The sequence below is a fragment of the Mesocricetus auratus genome, unplaced genomic scaffold (assembly GCF_017639785.1).
Source record: "Mesocricetus auratus isolate SY011 unplaced genomic scaffold, BCM_Maur_2.0 Super-Scaffold_100020, whole genome shotgun sequence".
NCBI classification, from domain to species: domain Eukaryota; kingdom Metazoa; phylum Chordata; class Mammalia; order Rodentia; family Cricetidae; genus Mesocricetus; species Mesocricetus auratus.
The window spans coordinates 39,117,915-39,129,461 of record NW_024429201.1 but is presented as its reverse complement, the minus strand read 5'-3'; the positions used below and the strand labels follow the sequence as shown (position 1 = coordinate 39,129,461).

General features: G+C 48.7%; 1 long non-coding RNA gene across 1 annotated transcript; it reads left to right on the top strand.

Annotated features, from left to right (window-relative positions):
- The first annotated feature begins 3,078 nt into the window (after positions 1–3,078).
- Positions 3,079–7,752, top strand: LOC121133146. Its single transcript, XR_005869907.1, has 2 exons — positions 3,079–3,218; positions 7,564–7,752. It is a non-coding gene; the product is annotated as an uncharacterized LOC121133146 (long non-coding RNA).
- Positions 7,753–11,547: the final 3,795 nt, after the last annotated feature.

The window sequence follows — 11,547 nt, the reverse complement described above, 5'->3', positions numbered from 1 at the left end:
CGGGTGGCGCCGGTTCTCTTTGCCTTCTTCTTTCGGGAGGTGACGGAAGGGGGAGAAAAACACGAGATAATTCACGCCGGCGACGAATTCACAGCGCAATAGAAAAAAAATAAAAATCAGAAGAAAATACTTGAGGAAAAAAAAGGAAAAAGAGAAAGCAGGAGAGACATCCAAAGTAGGTCGAATAAATAAGCCTCTTCTTTTCCTCTTTCTTGCTTCTTCTGCTTCTTCTGCTATAACACACAGAGCTAGTTAAAAAAACCCTGGAGATCGCCCAAAAATGTGCTTTTTTTAGTATTTTAAATAAGTGCTCTTCAGCCGGGAACCAACACCCTCCCTCCAAAAAAAAATCATATATGTATAAAATAACGATAAGAAGAATACGCAGGGGGTGCCTCTTCCTTTTTTTTCAAGTTTAGTCTCTCTTCTGCAGGCAAGGAGTGAAAGGGAAAAGGAGGAGGGAGAGAAAGAGAAAGGGGGACAACTAGTAGACTATGTAAGAAAAAGAAAGGGGGAGACAGGGCAAGAGAGTGGGTAAGAGAGAGGAGGGAGAAAGCGCAGAGGAGAGGACAGGAGAGAAGGAGAGGAGAGGAGAGGAGAGGAGAGGAGAGGAGAGGAGAGGAGAGGAGAGGAGAGGAGAGGAGGAGAGGAACCAAAAAATTGAATGCGTTTAAACGGGAGGACACTCAGAGCAATGTTTCCGAAAGGGGGATCTGCGCGAATGTCTGTATATAGTGAACTTTGACACTACTATTGAAACTGACACGTTTCTATGGAGATCGCTGCCTTATATGGAGCTCGTGTCAAGGAGCCAAGAGAAGGGCTGCTGGCAACTGATAATCAAAGGCGACTGACTGGTCAGAGCCCTGAATTGGGGGGGGGGGGGAGAAAATGGGAGGCGAAGGTTAGCCAAGCCTCCTGCACGCCATTGGTTGGAAAGGCCTTCCCCCTCCCCCCTTAGCTACCTACAGTCTGGGATGTGGAGGGGAGGAGAGAAAGTGTGTGTGTGTGTGTGTGTGTGTGTGTGTGTGTGTGTGTGTGTGTGTGCTTCTGACAAGCGCAATTTACATTGAGATCGCCCTGCGCTGCTATTTACTCTGAGACCTGATTAGTATGGGTCGTGTATGGTCACACACACACACACACACACACTCGGGAAGAGATGAAGAGGGAGAGAACGCCTTGCGATAGGAAAAGAAAACGAGAATGAGAAAGAAATTATTTTATGTCTTCTGAAAAGTTTTTAAAATAAGATTTGATGAGCGTAAAGATTGTCACTGAAAACGGTAGGGAAAAAAATGATGAGAATGAAATCACCATTTTAAAGATTTGTGAAGTATACTGGGTCTAGAATCTTCGTTCACATTCAACATAATCCAGAATCTGGATCCTGCTAATTTTGTATTATTTAAAAAAACTCCTCATTTAAAAAACCTGAAGTATATCATAGTTTCGGAGGCATAATTACGACAAAGCACACTCATAAAATTGCAGCTACTGCCTGCCACAAATTCGATCCGAATCGATGGTTCCTATTCATCTCAAAGATAATCTTAAAATGCATTTTCCAATCAATCCAGTTTTTTCTTCTTCATCATTTTTATCCCCACGATGTTCCAACTCCAAACAATGCTTCAATAATTATCAATAAAGCATTAGTAAGTCCTCGTATTGTCGTGGGGCCGCTGTTAGTGCCCACAACTCAGAGTCACAGGAAAAGAGCAAAGGAAGGAACGGGAAGACGGGGAAGAGACAGAGGGGCAAAGGGAAGAGGAGGAGGAGGAGGAGGAGGGAGTCAGAGTCGTGTGTGTGTGTATGTGTGTGTGTGTGTGTGTGTGTGTGTGTGTGTGTTTGGGGGGTGGTGCCGAGACCCCATTCCCGAAGGTGATTGGTCGCAGAAGGCGGGGCAGGCTGGAGGAGCGGATCCCGCCGCGGGGCTTGCAGGAATCGCTAGGTCCGGCTGCCACCTAGCGGACGGGAGCCGGTCCCAGGCGGCAAGCTGCCGAGTCCCTCCTCCCCTCCCCACAGGCAGCCAGTGCCTTTTCTCCAAATGAAGACAGCACTTGGAAAATTCTTTCAATGGATTTTTTTTTCCTTGAAAGATCGCACTGGGGGAAGCCGAAAACGATACTTCTATTAGTTACATATTCTCCAATCCCACACTTGCACCCCCCTGGCTTTAAGATCGCTCCCCTAGGCAGGCTCAGGCGGGCGCAGAGAGGTACAGTGACAAAGCCGTGGCTGTCACCGCCCGGAGTGGGAGTCCCTCTTGCCAGCCCACCCCTCGCCTCGGGAGAGCGTAAAAGTTTGTCTCGCTCAAGCGTTCCGAGCGCCCCCAGGTAAAGGTGAAAGTAAACGGCCAGGCTGTACTGAAGAGGTAGGGTTTGGATTTTAATACTGATTCCCACTTTTAATCTCACCAGGGAGGGCTTTGGAAAGCGCTGTGTATTTGGGGTACGCTTTATGCTTCTTGGTCTCTGGAACCCACCGCTTAGTGGCCAGTGATTTTTTTTAGAGCAGAATAAAGACTTTGCTATGCGTGTCCCACAGCCCTTCTATCTGGAATAATGGAGACTATACCCTGTGTGCCGAGGCCCTTTGTATGAAGCTGATGGAGAGACAGGCAGGGGTAACAGGGACTCCTGGCCTTAGACCCTCAGCCCTAATATTCGTGATCAAGTCTCTCGGTTAGTCTAAAAGTGAAATTGATATGATTAAAAAATACCCCCACCACAAAAGACAAAAAAAAAAGGAAGAAAGGAAGAGAGCGAGCAAGCGAGAGAGCGCTGTTTATATAGAAATTCTAAAATTTACTCCCCAAACAATCAGAGACGAGTCGTGAACAGCTGAACGGAGCAGAAAAAAGGGGAGGCTGGGGGGAGGGAAGCATCGCAAAAGAGTGGGAGAGAAAGCGAAAAACCAGCGTCCGGGCACCGGAGGCCTGTGGGATGCTGGGTCCACCCGTCCCGCCACCCTCGGACACTGGACCGCACACGGTGGGCACCAGAAGCAAGACTCGGCCAAACCCTGCCCTATCAGGCAAGTAACGCAACAATAATGGTTTCTTTGGAACTTGGGGGTCTGTAACCTTCGATAAAGGGATTGGGCAGAAAGGCCAATCTTCGCTCGGCCTCCGCAGCCTAGAAATGAAGTCGAGGCGGCCCTGGAGAACTTTCGCTTGGGCCTGGTGGGGAGCTATCATTTCCCCGTCCTTAGAGGTGAGGGTCCCTGCCAAATCCAAATCCAAAACAGATTCCCCACACTAGCCTCCCCAACCGGGGCGAGAAAGGGTGTGTGGGCAGGGGACCCGAGACTGCCTCGCGGCCAGCCCGCGGCGAGCGGAGCGGGAGCAGCGGTGGAGCCCGCTGGCCTGGGCACCTGTGCCTAGCCGCCTGCAGCCTGGACCTCGGGAGCCGCGCTCAGCCGCAGGCATGCGGTCGCCGCCAGTAAAGTAAGGCAATCGATGGCTGCCCGTTTGATGTGGGCGACAGTGTCAGCGGATTAAAGGGGACATCAGCGGTTCTCCCAAGCAGAGAACCGGAGGAGGCCGCGGGAGAGCAGCGAGGTGGTGAAGGCAGACTCCGCACGCTGGGCTAGGCGGGCTGGGGGCGGGGAGGGGGTTCTCCTCCCAGGAGTGGGGACCGAGGTTGTGCGAGTGAAAGGAAGAGCTTCAATTAAAACCAACAGGAGCGCTCCCCCCTACCCACCCTGCGCCGGGCAGGGGCGCGCGTTTGCGTCAGAGGGCGCGCAGGGCGGGCTCGCTGGGCCCGGGTGGGGGTGGGGAGCTGACACTCGGGACCGCGCCCGGGGGCTGGGTGGGCTCTTGAATGAATCAACCCTGCTTGCAAGGGCTAGTGGGGGGGGGGTCAAGTCCTGCTACAAAGCTGAAGGATGAGCAGAGACTCAGTGGGAGAGATGCCGCCCACCCATCCTCACGGTGGCCTCTCCTTCCCGTGTTCCCTCCCCGCCCCAAGCTTCCAAACCCGCAAAAAGGCCTCTGGGACCCAGAGTGACCCCCAGAGTGGAGGAGATCGGTCTCTCCAGGCCTTAGGTGAAGCAGTCAGCTCCTCCAGAGTGAGATCGCAATTTTCAGCCTTAGCTCTAGGAGCAGGCATGGGAGGCTGTGTGTTAGTGGTACCCATAGGAGGGGGAAGCCCCAAGCTTTCGGGAAGAGGGCATACTTGTGTGTTCTTTTGAGTCAAGTGTCCCCAGTCTCTTGAGAGGAGTTAGTTAGCAAGAAGCAGAGACTTTTTGAGGACGGTCTTCACCTCCTATGGGACTCAGTCTACTCCAGCAGCACCGAGGACTCAATGCCATCAGAGCAGCCTCACACACACAGAGCCCACTTGTGCTCAAGCTCACAGTACTGCCTCCACCAAAATGGCTTCCGTAAAGGCCCGGCTGGTCAGCCCAGGCCTTGGGAAGTTCTGGCTTTGTTTCTAAAAGTCGTGGTTTGACACCAGTCTAACTTGCCATAGTTGTCCCTGGTCGTCGTATCTCCTGTGCCCATGTTTATTCAAGGGCACTGGAGTCCTCAAACTGTGAAATTCCACACACGTATCCAGGCATGCTCATCAGCTAGAATTTAAAAAAAAAAAAGCAGCTGTGATACCTTACCTCAGCCCTCTAAGGGTCTTGTCTTGGCGTCTAGGGCAGGGACATGGTGCTTCACTTTCTCCAGGGCCGCTCACTCCTGGTTAGACAAGTCTGGAGACCCTAAAGGCCTTGCGGGAAGGCCTCATCCATAGGCTTCTTTTTGCAATTTTCTTCTACTCTTAGTTCCACACAGTGCGATTCCACCTAGATTAAAGGAGAAGGTGCCCTCTGTTTGGGCTGAGGGATTAAGCTGTGAATTTACTATATCCCTTATGTGCTTCTAGTGTCATGGTTGTGTGTTAATCACTTTTTAAAAAGCCTTGATTTCCCAGCCAGATATCTGGTGTGTGTGTGTGTGTGTGTGTGTGTGTTCGTGTGTGTGTGTGTGCATGTGTGCAGAGTTTGTGGCTGCCCATAGAGTGAGAACTGAAGACCGAAGCCCCAAAGCCCGAGTCTAAGTGCTCTCCTTACCCCATTTACATAACCTTCATAGCTTTTTTTCTTTTTTTTCCAAATAGGAACTAGGCCAACCTAAAATCTTCTCTAGTCCTTTGGCCTCTCTCATACTGGCAGTTTGCTCTCCAGAAAAACACCAGATCACATACATTTTAAGTTTTTGTTAAGTCACACTGAAAAAAAAGGAACTTTGTAGAGACATTTCATAAATTTAGCTCAAGAGGCAATGAGACCTACACATGGCCACACATGTATAGAAAATTCTTTTGTACTCCACTTTCCTACCCTTAAATCATTAAAACAGCATTATTCTGTTTAGAGAAACCACAAGACAGACGTAACCCGGTTACTAAGCTCATGTGGAGTGATGAACATGCTTGCAAACCCTTTGAGAAAGGCCAGTTCCTCTCATCTTGATGTAGACTTTCCCCAAAGAACTTGTTCTAAAGTTACCAAACCAAGTAGTCACCCTTGGCATGAGATTAAAGTCAGGGAGAATACAGTTCTAGAAAGATTACTTAACATGATATTAAACAGATCTTTTGGGAGGAGGGAAACAATGGGGAGAGGTACAGGGATGCCCACCCAATGTTTTCAGGTTACTAAAGCTAAATAAATAAATAAATATGTTCCAGCTAGATCAGAAATCTCTCCCCCATTCCCAAGACTGACCACAGCCTGCATTATAACTGCCCAACTGTTAAAAAAAAAGTCTCTGTCAACATGAAAGCCAAGGTGGGATGTCCAGGCTAGGATGTAGGCTTCTGTGGACCCGAGTAGATGAACATGGCCTGCCCACAGGGCTCAATGCACCTTGGAACTAGTAGGCTTCCATAGCGAATGCCACTCTGGTAGCTCAGGCATTTCTTCTTTGTCATCTTTGAGTTAAAAAGCTCAGAGATAAGAACTTTTTAAGTGGTTTAGGTTCCTATGTCAAACAAAGACATTTATAAAACATGTTCTGGGAGAGATAAGAGAGATACCCCAGTGTGCCTAAGCTCCCAGTTGGAGAACCCAGGCTTAAGAACCTTGGGGTGGGGAGATAGCAGGAGAGCAAAGCAAGAGCTGACACTTAGATGCAAAGCAAGAGGAAAAGTGACAGTCATTTGTAGTACATCAGTGAAGCCAGAGCCAAATACTTGCGCTGTATAAAACCCTCATCTAGTCTAAGAGATATTGCAAGAAAGAAAGAAAGAAAGAAGGTTGCCTTTATGTTACAATACACTTTCTTTTGTTTTTAAATGCCCAACTTGGCTGAAGAATAACTGTATGGCTATTCTTCTCAGAGAAAATGGGCTGGTTTAGATGAAAAGTTGAAGTTTTGAAATGAGTTTGAAGGTTGTTAGACTATCTTGACAATACAATCAACTGTACTATATAATCATTTCCCTTAATAGTTACCTGTCAGAGCACCTATTTCTTTTTACTACAGGATTAGCTCATCAGATGTAGAGCTGAGTCGGACATTTCACTGACTAAAGACTGCTTGACTATGTTTAAGTCTCTAATGCCATTTCCATCACTGACTATGATATAGACTAGTGATTGGGGAAAAGCCCAGCAAATCTAGTAACTGCAGTCATATTACAATTGTATTTACCTACCCCAAAAATGATCAAAATAGTAAACCTAATAATTTCTTCCAAACTGTCAGTGGAAAGACATGTTTATTGCAGTATTCTCCATATTTGAGGGGATAAGGGTGCAGGCAAAGTTTAAATGAAAAAGGGTGAATGCAGTACATCTCTGATATGAACCATACAGAGCAGCAAATAAGTATGCCCTATGTTAGGATATGTATATTTTATTTTCCCACATCAGAGGTGGAAAATCTATGTCGCTCATCCACAGGAGGAGTTAATAAAGTATTCCAAATGCATGACCTAACAGAACTTCAGGGCAGTTCTATGTTTTATTGTTAACCCCTTGCATGAAATCTTCTGAAGCTGAAAGGAGAAAGTAAAGAGCTTTTGTGCTGGCTGATCCTAGGCTATTCTAGGGCTCAGGTTGGTGTGAAAGGGATGAGGAGGTCACTCGAAATCTCCTTTTATCTACTCTTATTTTCTCTCTGGATCAGCAACTTTGAATAGACATCATCTAATCGCTCTTAATGGAAAGAAACTATGGGAGCAACAAAAATGCCTTTGCTCCAGAAGTGAATGCATGCCTGCAGCAAGAATGCCTTTGCTCCAGAAGTGAATGCATGCCTGCCGACAGCCAGCTGAGCTTGCACAGGGCTGCATCCCTGCACACACGAGCTTAGGGCGTTGGGGGGGGGCACTGGATGTATGTGTGTATGTCTCATACACTGAAGGGATTGGGTAGATTCTGTTAAGCTTTGTTTACATTTTAATTCTCCACTACATCGGGTGATACATTTAACTGGCTCTCCCTTAAGCTTTTTCTTGTCCTCACTTTCTGGCCACATTTAAGTATTCTAAAAACATAAATGAGAACTCAATTGTTAGTTTTTTAGGAAAGACATCTTATTTCCTTTCTGTTCTCAACTAGACATCACCTGATGGAAGAGTGTTTCCTCAGAATGTGGAGATGACATGACAGGCGGGACAGACTGGGAACAAGCCCTTCACCTTCAATCTCTCTTGTTTCAAATTCAGTTAGGAAAAAAACCACAATAAATAAGTGGGAAATAAGAGCCCAAGATAAAGTTCACTAAAAGTTTTTCTTCTTTTGTATTTATATCCTTGACTCCTTGAAGCTGATAATTTATTACAAATTATTTTAAAATTGGAATTATCTTAATAAGACTCAGACTGACTAAAACAGAACTCAATGCATCGCCCTCTGGGTTTGCCACATTTGTTTCGAAAAGAAATACGATAGCCATCCAGAAAAGGACATGTGATTTCTAGGACTGAAAACAAACCAAGCGGGCTTTCCCTCCGTAGGAAGCACCTCCCTCCATGTTCTTCTAAGCAGAATTCTAAGCCTGGGACACTGCTATAAATTCCTCTAGGGGAATACTCCGTTACCAGGGCTACAAGTTCTCATGTCAACCTGCCAGTCTCTCTGCTCCCTGATACAGATACCCTTGGCTGCAGAGGCTGGGAGCTCCAGCTGCCCTTCTACTCCCAGCCTGCTGAGCTTGCAGTCAGAAGCTGGGTGGGGGCAGATTAATCTCTCTTTAACTCTTTTTTCCCTCCCAGGATTTCGAACCCCAACTGATATATTTCCTCGGGTTTCCTGGTGAATAGGAGCACAGGGGCAACCCTGTCCACTAAAGATTAAATGAAGTAGAAGAATCTTAGCAGTGGGTACTTGGAAGCTCCGGCGGGGCGTCAAACCAACGTTTAACACATTGTTTCCACTCAATGTACACACATCCTGGACGGATTGGGTTTAACTTTAGGAAAGAAGGAAGGAAAAAAAAAGATTCAGAAAGAAAAAAAGAGAGAGGAAAGGGAAACAACAAAGAAAAGCAAGTTAAAAGTTAGAGAGAAATCCCATTTTCAAGGGGGAAGTGTCTTTACGCTCGGAGCCTAAGCAGGCAGAAGCCAGGCTTCCTGACCTTTCTAGCCTTTTCTTTCCTGGAGCCACTTTGGGAATTGGAGGCTGCTTCCTCCAGATGAGGACTCAGAGCGCTGCTTGGGTGGGTGTTAATCGATTCACATTTATCTCTTAGGGACAGTAGGGTGGTCCTGAGTGGATGTGAGGAGGGCCATAATTCAGAGCTCATTGCTTCCCTCGTATTTTGATTTAAAAAATTAATGGAGGCTTTGGTAGCACAAACTGACGGCTTCCTCTGGTTACTGCTCAGCGGAAGAAACAATGGTTTCCTCTGTAGGTATTCAGCCTGATGGACACTGACCTTGACCTCAAACTGGATGGGGCACCCCCTACATTAGTCCAGGAGTCATCTTGGTCCCCAAGTATCAGCAGTTTACTCCCACCGGCTCCTTCAGTTCCTGAGTGCAGTCCAGAGGGGGCAAAAGGCAAGTCCCTTTGTGGCAAAGGCTTGTCCATGCAAATTTAACACTGAATAAATTAACCTCAAACCAGCAAGTTGGGGTGTAGTAGTTTAGCAGGACTAATTGCAGACAGTGTAGCCGAAATGCCTTTTCCAATTAGCTGCTGGTTGGAGTTTAGTCGGAGGAACTGTCAGCTCCAACGATGGGTAATTGCTTTATTGCTCACAAAACTATCATCTATTTAGAACATATGTGCTAATTACTCTAGATGGGCGTCGACAAAGAGACCATAAATCTAACAGCACTTTAAAAAGTCTATGGTGCTTGTAAGCAACGCAGTCCCTTCATTTTCAGTCAGGCCCAGGTTAGTGTGGTAGCTGGCTTTCTGGAAGGCACAGGTTGAACTACAGACGCCAGCCAGGGTGCTCCGCTCAAATTGCGGGTAGAAGGGACAGGCGTTCCCTGCTTGAATTCAGTGTACAGGTGATAAATCACTGTCGTCCAAGCCAGACCCTCGTTTAACAGCACACTTTCTAGGTTATTTTCTTTTCCGTAAAAGATTAGTTTAAAAATCTTTTAATTGGATTATGTTGGGAAATTAATCTCTTTTAGCCTTGGCTTAATTTATTGTGGATAGTGTCACGAAGAAAACCCTGTGACTGCAGTAAGGGCCGTGTCCCTTTGTTTCTTTCCTTAGCGCTCCAAGGTCTCCCAGCTGTGGGAGACGGTGGTGCCTCGAGTATCTGGAGTGAAAAAGGGTGGAAAGACACTTTTGGCTGGAAGGCCGCGTGAGTCCCAAGTCAGTCTCCATTGTCTTAAGTGCACTTCCTGTTCGGGGTTCTGTAGCCCCAAATTCCCAACCTCCCCCGCACCGCCCCTTGATCCACAAGGAGTTCTGGGTTTCTGGGAGTCTGCTAGCCAGGAAGGAGGTTGGAGGGGGAAGAGGGGCATGCGGTAGCAGACGGCCAGGCACACCTCGATAGTGTGTCCTGTTCATCGCAGCCTCGCCTTTAGCAACCCCAGCTGGGAGGCAGCTGTGAACAGATCCACCTCTCTGAGCAAAAACGCTCAGCTAGCTCTTGGCGTCTTCCCCCCTGAACTCTGGAAGACACTTCCTACGGACGTGCTCAGCGCTTGAGACGGGCAAGGGTCCATTCTTAGCATCAGCGCATTGTTTAGGCTGCGACCTCGGCTCAGACTCCTCGCCGCGCGCAGAAAGCCGGGTCCAGCCTCGCTGGGGCGGGAGCGGGAAGCGGAGGTAGAGCCCGGCCGGCCGCGCCTCAGCGGGAGATAACAACATCTGCCTGAAACGGGATACCTACTTTTGCAGCTCAATTTAGCTCTTAATAGCAGTCCTCTGAGGTGTGCTTAATTGATGGGGATAAAGGCGTAATGACTTAACCGGGAGACGCCAATGATCCTTTAATATACTTTTAAAAGAACAACAGTTACCCCAAACACCCGCGGGTCCTCTCTCCGTAGGGTGCGTCTGGGAGGGGGAGGTGAAGGGCTGAGGCTGGAAAAGTGCGCCGGTGCCGTTCCTACCTGGAGGCGCCGGTGAGCCCGGGCCGCTCCGACCCGCGCACTCGGGCACTGACAGGGCGGGGGCTCAGGTCGGCCTGGCCGGGAGTTGTCTTGTAGCTGCTGGGGGGTGAGGGGAGCCGAGTGAGCTAGGGTTGACAAGTGGCGGGCCTGACTGGCCCGGGGGAAGCCAGAGGCGGGAAGATGCTGTCCATTGCTAGGTCCTGGATGACCTCACGCCTCCCCGGCCTCTCAGGCCAGGGCGACCTCGGGTCTGACGCCAGCGGAAGGTCGAGCGTTGGTGCTCTGCGGGACCTCCATCAGGACAGCCTTAGAAGGGCCTCAGGCGCTGGGACCGAGAAGCACGCGCTGTGTGACAGTGCATGCGCGCACAAACCGCCCCTAAAAGCAGAGTTGGGGCACAGCAGCCCTGAGCACGTGGCGGTCTTTAGACCGGGTGTGCCAGAGCCCTGAGGCCCGGCACACAAGGATTTACCTGCTCTGGATGCGGGTCAGAGCAACCCCAGCTTCCACGTAGGACCCCCGCTCACCGCCTGCCTTTCTTTGGCTGATTTTCTCCTTGCATAGTCCCAGATGAATCTCTAAGGTCAAAGGGATGTTTCCTAGGCTCTAAGACAGACCCGAGGTTCACAAAGCCCTAAAAGGAAGGGGCGAAAAATGGGCTGTCCTTTTCTGTTTGCAAGGGGAACCTCCCCAGGATATGGGCGCAGGTCTTTAACAGGTTTTGCAAACCTCTTGTTGCACACTTTGGAGACGAATAACCTCAATGCTTCAGGGCTCTCTCCCGCTGGATGCGAAAGGAGAAACGACTGAAATCCCTCTTAAAATTGTTTGTAAGAGATCGCAGGTGTTTAGGCTGCAGCCATTGTATACCTTAAGCACACATAACAAGGACCAAAGAATGCCAAGAAACCAATTCTCCCCAAACCCCTCATGTGGAGGGAGTACATGTTGTGGGACTAGCAAATCTTCGAGGCCAAGAACTTGAAGACTGGCAGTTAAGAATCCTAACTCCAGGTGTGTG